The sequence below is a fragment of the Kogia breviceps genome, chromosome 1, assembly GCF_026419965.1.
Source record: "Kogia breviceps isolate mKogBre1 chromosome 1, mKogBre1 haplotype 1, whole genome shotgun sequence".
NCBI lineage: Eukaryota > Metazoa > Chordata > Mammalia > Artiodactyla > Physeteridae > Kogia > Kogia breviceps.
The window spans coordinates 9,220,303-9,227,600 of NC_081310.1; positions in this window are offsets into that span (position 1 = coordinate 9,220,303).

Consider the following 7,298-nt stretch of genomic DNA (forward strand, 5'->3'; position numbering starts at 1 on the left):
ACAAAAGGATGTTATACGGAGTTGTTAACCTAGATGATATTACAATGAGTATACTTTCCAGAGCAGTGGTTTCCCTTTGCTTATCCAGTAAGTCCAGAATCCTTAGCATGGCAGTATGCAAACCATTTCTCTAAAACACAGATTTTTTTTTCCCCTCAGGCAAACTGATTTCCTGTATTCCCTGAGGGTGCCTCTGCAGTCTATCCATTCTATTCTTCGTGGAATTTTTTTCTACTTGGAATTCTCTATCCATTTTTTGTCTTCTGAAATATCACTAAAGCATAGCTTAAATTTTGCCTTTACGTAGAAGCCTTTGGTATTCTCCAAAGAACCATCCTATCATTCACCTTCAGTTGGTAGCACTGCGATGCTACTAGCATCCTGTTTCCTACTTGTCACACTCTGTGTCCCAGTCTTATTTTCTTGTCTGAGGCAGAGGTAAAGTTATGTACATCTCACAGAACATGGCATAGTACCTTGCCCTCTAAGAATGCCCCCTGAATATTTGTAAAAAGAATGAAGTGAGATGGATATGGTAGGAAACCATGTGTAAATCTAAGGGACATACTGAAAATATTGAAGGACCCACAAATAACAATGAGGAGGCAGTTAATAAATAAAATAATTAATGATAGTGATTGCCATTAGTAAGCCTCTACTGTATGCCAGATAGTGTATATATCTTTACATAGGGTGTTCAAGGTCATTCTTAAACAAGTTCTAAGTTTCTCATTCTATGTGTGAGAAAACAAGCTAAAAAGTCAGTTCTTTCTTTCCAAAAGTCATTTGATTTACGCAATGGGATAAGGACCTAAACATGGGCTTAAGTGATTCCAAAACCTATGTTCTTTCCTTGCACGTAATTTAAAATCTCAAATTATATTCACCCTTTGCTGTGAAGGTATTTGTCATAAGTTTAAAGGAACAAAAGTATCAAGCATTTTTCTGATGACCTATGATATTACTATTTAATGGAAGTTGTGTCTGTGGGAATAATATAATGAACAGTTTTGTTCAGGATCATATCTGAATACTCTTATTTGTAGGCCCAGATATGGTAATAAATATATAATTGGAAGAGTATATGAAATACAACTTCAAAATAAGATTTATGCAGACTTATTAGGCAGGCTTTCAAGTTTTGCAATGACGTAAGTGGAGTAGTGATTATGATTTATTTTAAAAGAAGCGCTAACCTAGCATCAACCCAAACTTGGTGGGACAAGGGAAAGGAAGTGAAGGGGGTGGATATAGAGCACATATTCTTTTACAATTTTAAGACTATGATTTCACACATTTAATGCCTTGGTTACATGGGGTCTCTTAGTAAACTAAACACACACACACCCACAAGTACCATATATTATCTCGTGTCTGTTCCGAATTTTGCAACTCATTCTTTATTCCAACATCTCCTCCCTTGTCAGCATTTCCCTGATTTTTTTTGGTGGGGTCAGTACTAAGTTTCCTACATATATTCCAGCATAAATTAGACATCACTTGTTCTCTTTATTTGATAAAGTTTCTAAATTAGCAAAAAACAAATGTTAGGTGACCTTTCATGATACGATCATACAAGTAGGTTATACTCATTGTTCTATGAAAAAATGTAGGTTTTTCCCAACATTCAATTCGAACACTAAAATGGGAGACTGTTGGTAGAAATCGCTTCATAAATTGTGTTTTATCTGGACCTCAAAACCATACAATCACTATTGATTATCTGCGCTTTAAAGATTATAAACTGAAGCTCAGAACATACATTAATATTTTTACTTATGACTACACAAGTAGTAAATTTCTTAAATTAATAATGGCTAGCTCTTGGATTGAAGCTCAGGTGTCTCTAAATCTAAATAGGTCTTCTACTACACTTCTGATGAGCAGTTCTCTGTTTTAAAATAGAGCCTAGATTAGCAAAGGGCATGCAGACTCAAAGACAATGCTATATATACAGGAAGTCCATCTTTTTATAACCACAATGTGTTCAGGGAGCCATATGTTAAAGTAGTTCACTCTTTCCACACGACTAATGATATAATTTTGAGTTATATTTTAAACCATACAGTATGTTTTATTTTACTTTTTAAAAAGTTTTTTATTCTGACGCAATTATAGATTCACAGGATATTAAAAAGGTAGGACAGGGAGGTCCCATATACCCTTCACTCAGTCTTCCCCACTGCTTGCATCTTACATAATTATAACACAGTGTCAGAGCCAGCAAATTGACACTGGTACATGTGTGTTTAGTTCTGTCATTTATCACATGTAGATTCATGTAATGACCATTGCCATCAACACACAGAACCTCAATGACCTCCCTCTTGCTTCCCCTTTACAGTCCTCCCCTCTGCAGCATCACTAATCCCTGGGGATTAGCAATCTGTTTTCATCTCTCTTTTTTGTCTTTTGATAATGTTACATTATCATACATATATGAAATCATACAGCATGTGACCTGTGATGACTGGCTGTTTTTACATAGAAAATGTCCTTGAGACCCACCCACGTTCTTCTGCTATGTGTTCCTTTTTATTGATGAGTAGTATTCCATAGTATGGATATGCCACTGTTTGCTTAACCATTCACCTATTGAGGGACATACTGATTGTTTAGAGTTGTTGGTCTATTATAAATAGACCTGTTACGAACATTTGTGTGCAGGTTTTTGTGTGGACATAGCTTTCATTTATTTGGAATAAATGCTGAGGATTGCAACTGCTGGGTCATATGGTAAGTGCATGTGTATATATATGTGTACAGATATATACATTTACATATATATGTATATACATACATACACACATATTTTTAAAAGAAATAGGCAAAATATTTCCAGAGAAATATTTTATTTTCCACCTGCAATGTATGAGCTATCTAGTGTTTTTGCATCCGCACTTGCTTTTAGTTTTGTCACTGATTTTTATTTTATCTGTTCTAATAGGTATGTAGTGACAACTCATCATGGTCTTAATTTTAATTCTCTAATAGCTAGTAGTGTTGAGCATCCTTTCATGTGCTTAGTTACAATCTGTATATCCTCTTCAATGAAGTACCTCTGCATGTGTCTTGCCCACTTCCTAATTGGACCACTATTTATTTTTAAAAAACTGTTGAATTTTGAGAATTATGTATATCAGATATGAGTCCTTTGTCAAATATGTAGCTTCCAGATATTATTTCCTAATAATATTTCAGCCTCTTACTAGGGTCTTTCACAGAGCAAAAGTTTTTGATTTTAGTGGAGTCCAATTTATTAATGTTTTTCTTTTATGGATGTGCTTTTGGTGTTGTGTTTAAAAATGTTTCCCCAAGTCCTAGGTTTCAAACATTTTCTCTTGTTATATTCTAAACAGTTCAGACTTTTTATGTTTTACATTTAATTCTATGATCAACTTAGAGTGCATTTTTATATAAAGTGGAAGTTTAGATGTAGGTTGTTTGTTTGTTTGTTTGTTTGTTGCCTATAGATATACAATTGATAGTTTGGTCAGGATAGAATTTAGGTTGAAAAACATTTTCCCCTGTAATTTTGATAGTATTGCTGCATAGTCTGCTTCCATCAAATGTTGCCGATGACTGATACCATATAATTCTCATTTCTTTATATTTTTATTGCTGGATTCATGAAGTAGTGTGATGCTGTTACTTAGTGTAGTTCTGTTTCATTCAATGAATAAGCTGGACACATGATCAATCATTTCAGTGTGGAGCTTATGTTCTTCAGATCTGGAAGTTTTTCTTTCATTATTTTCCAATAATTTCTTCTTTTAAAGTTTTTTTTTTCTTTTTTTTTCTGGACTTTCATTTACCAAATATATTATAAACATCTTGAGATTTATATTTATATAAATATTTTATATTTCTATTTCTATATTTGGCCTTTTTCCCCCACTGTGAACCTTTAGTCTAAGATTCTGCTTCATCTGCCCTGATGCATGATCAGTTTTTTTTTTTTGCAACATATAAGTTTCCCAAATCAAAAAATATATATATATTTTACTCAAGACCCTTCTCCAAATATCTTTGTTATTGTGGATATATACAATATTTATTCTTTAATATTATTTCAAAATGGTCTCGAGGGAGAAGCAATAAATATATTTTCAATCTGTCATTTTTAACAAAGATTAGAAACAATTTTATATCCATTTTTTAAAGTCTAAAATAGTAAATATTTTTCATTATTATTTTCATATTTTCCTACATCATTGTAATTTTTGAGCCTATGAATGTAATGATTTCATGGAATTTAATGATTAACCTATCAGTTTAATGATTTTAGGTATTTATCAAGTACCTGTAACTTAATTTTTCATAGCTACTTTTACTATGCCACTTATTAGGTATTTAAGTATGTCTGATTTTCTGAACAGTATATATTAACATACAAAAGAATAAAATTGGACCATTATCTCACACCAGATATACAAGTATCAACCTGATGGATTAAAGACTTAGACACAAGACCCGAAACTATAAAACTACTAGAAAAACAAAAAGAAAAGCTTCTTAACATTGGTATTGGCAATGATTTCTTGGATATGACACCAAAAGCACGGACGACAAAAGCAAAAATAGACAAATGGGATTGCAGAAAACTAAAAAGCTTCTGGACATCAAAGAAAACAATGAACAGAACTAAAAGGCAACCTACAGGATAGGAGAAAATATTTACAAATCATAAATCTAATAAGGGGATAATATCCAAAATATATTAAAAACTCAAACAGGGACTTCCCTGGCGGTCCAGTGGTTAAGACTCCACACTTGCACTGCAGGGGGCATGGGTCTGATCCCTGGTTGGGGAACTAGGATAGCACACATCATGCGGCACAGCGTAAACACATACATACATACATACTCATACAACTCAATAACAGATAAAGTAACCTGATCTAAAACATGGGCAAAGGACAGGAATTGACATTTCTCAAAAGAAGACATATAAATGGTCAACAGGTACATGAAAGGGTGCTCAACATCACTAATGAACAGGAAAATGAAAATCAGAACCGCAGTGAGCTATCACCTCACACCTGTTAGGATAGCTATCATCAGAAACAAAAGATAAGAGGTGTTGATGAGGATGTGGAGAAAAGGGAACCCTTGTGCACTGTTGATGGATATATAAACTGGTACAGGCACTCTGAAAAACTATGGAGGTTCCTCAAAATATTAAAAAGACAACTATCATTTAATCCAGATGTATATCCAAGGGGCATGAAATCGTGATCTCAGAGAGATATCTGCACTCTGATGTTCATTGCAGCATTAGTGACAATAACCATGCTATGGAAACAACCTAAATGTCTGTTATGTCTGTTGATGGATTATATATACATATATATATATAAATGTGAAAAAAAATATATATGGCTGAATGATATTCCACTATATTTATTTAACAAAGAAGGAAACCCTGGATTTGTGACAGTGGAGATGAACCTTGATGGCATTGAGCTAAGTGAATAAGTCAGACACAGAAGGGCAAATACTATCTGATTTATATTTGGAATCTGAAATAGTCAAACTCACAGAAGCAGTGAGTAGAATGGTGGTTGCCAGGGGTGGACACCAGGGGTAAATGGGGAGATGTTGGTCAAACGGTACAAAGTTTCAGTTAAATAAGATGAATTTGTTCTGGCGAGCTCATGTATAGCATGGTGACTATAGTCTGTAAAGTGTTCTTACAACTTGCTGAGAGGGTAGACTTTAAATGTTCTCACCACACAGACACACAAAGAGAGAAAAAAGGTAACTATGTGTGATGCTGGCTATGTTAATTAGCTTAATTGTGGTGATCATTTCACAATGTATACCTATATCAAAACATGAAGTTGTACATTTTAAATGTATACAATTCCTATTTGTCTATTATAACTCAATAAAGCTGAAAAAAATCAGTGTAAACACATCCACATTTATTTAAAATAATAAATTTGTTTATCAGATCACCTGTAGCTTTTTGATCCAGGAGCGAGGAAGAAAGTAAATTGTGTCAAGTTTTCACTGCTACATGCAGCCAGATTAAACGAGAATGCGGAACTCCTATTTACCCAGGTCTACATGTGCTCTACTGTAAGTGGCCTTGGTGGTAGGCCAAACTGTATACGTCCGCTATAAGTATTAGCTATTACTATATATATAGGAATCAATACAATCTGCTATATTATAATCACCCAATTAATTACCAAAATAAATCTCAAAGCCAAATCGCCAGTCGTTACATACCTCCCTTCTGGTTATCACTCCGCTTGTCAAATTCAATGTGTCAAAAATGAATTCCTCCCTTACCATCTTCTATCATTGATCGTCAGTTTTTGTGTATACCTATACTATACTCTCAGTCTCTCAGATGTAAACTTGATAGTTATTATTAATGTTATATCACATGAAGACAATATATTATCAGAGCTCATTTAGTCATCACTCACATTTACGTATAGCTCCTGGGTCTGCCAACATGACCCAAGTAACCAAGTAAACTAACACATCTGTCTTCACTGACTGTGATGCTGTCTCCAGATTCTTTCCAGCCCATCCTATATATCTTAGAAGAGTCTTACTGAAAACAGATATGATCTCATTATTTTCTGTCCTAAGACCTTATACATCTCTCTGTCACTTCCTAAACTATGTGTAGACCTCTTTGGATGACTTTCAACATCTTCCACAATCTGGTTTCAGTCTGATTTTCTAGGTTTTCTTCCAGAGTTTATTGTCTCAAAGTAGATTGTACTTTAGGAAAACTGTTTTTCCCACTTTAATTTATTCATTGTGTACCTTGGTCCACACTTTAACCCCTCTCTGGAATTGCTTAAACTGCACCATCTTTAATTTTCTAAATTCTGCCCATGAATCAAAGTTTGGCTTACACACGTTCCTGTCTCTGATCCACAGAGCTGGGAGCGATCTTGTTGCTCTGAACTTTCATAGGCTCTACAAAATGTGTAATCACTTACTAACTTGTGAACTTCCAGTGTTTCTCCATCTAGACGTTTTTTTACCCATGAAGTTTGGGTTTCATTCAGCTTTGAGTTTCTTCTCAGAATTTAGCAAACCGCTTGATACATAACAGAATTGGTCGACATGTAATATTAATAGCATTAGATGTAAAAATGTAATTCAATAGAATAAATAACTTGAACAGTTTTATTTCTCCCTCAACAGCTAGGGAGACTTTCATGGCAACATGGCTTTAACTTACCATGAACGTGTCTGCAAGATGGAATTTATCACTGAGTTAGAATAACTCTGCTTAAAAAAACAAGCTCCTATACCTAGTCCTGTTC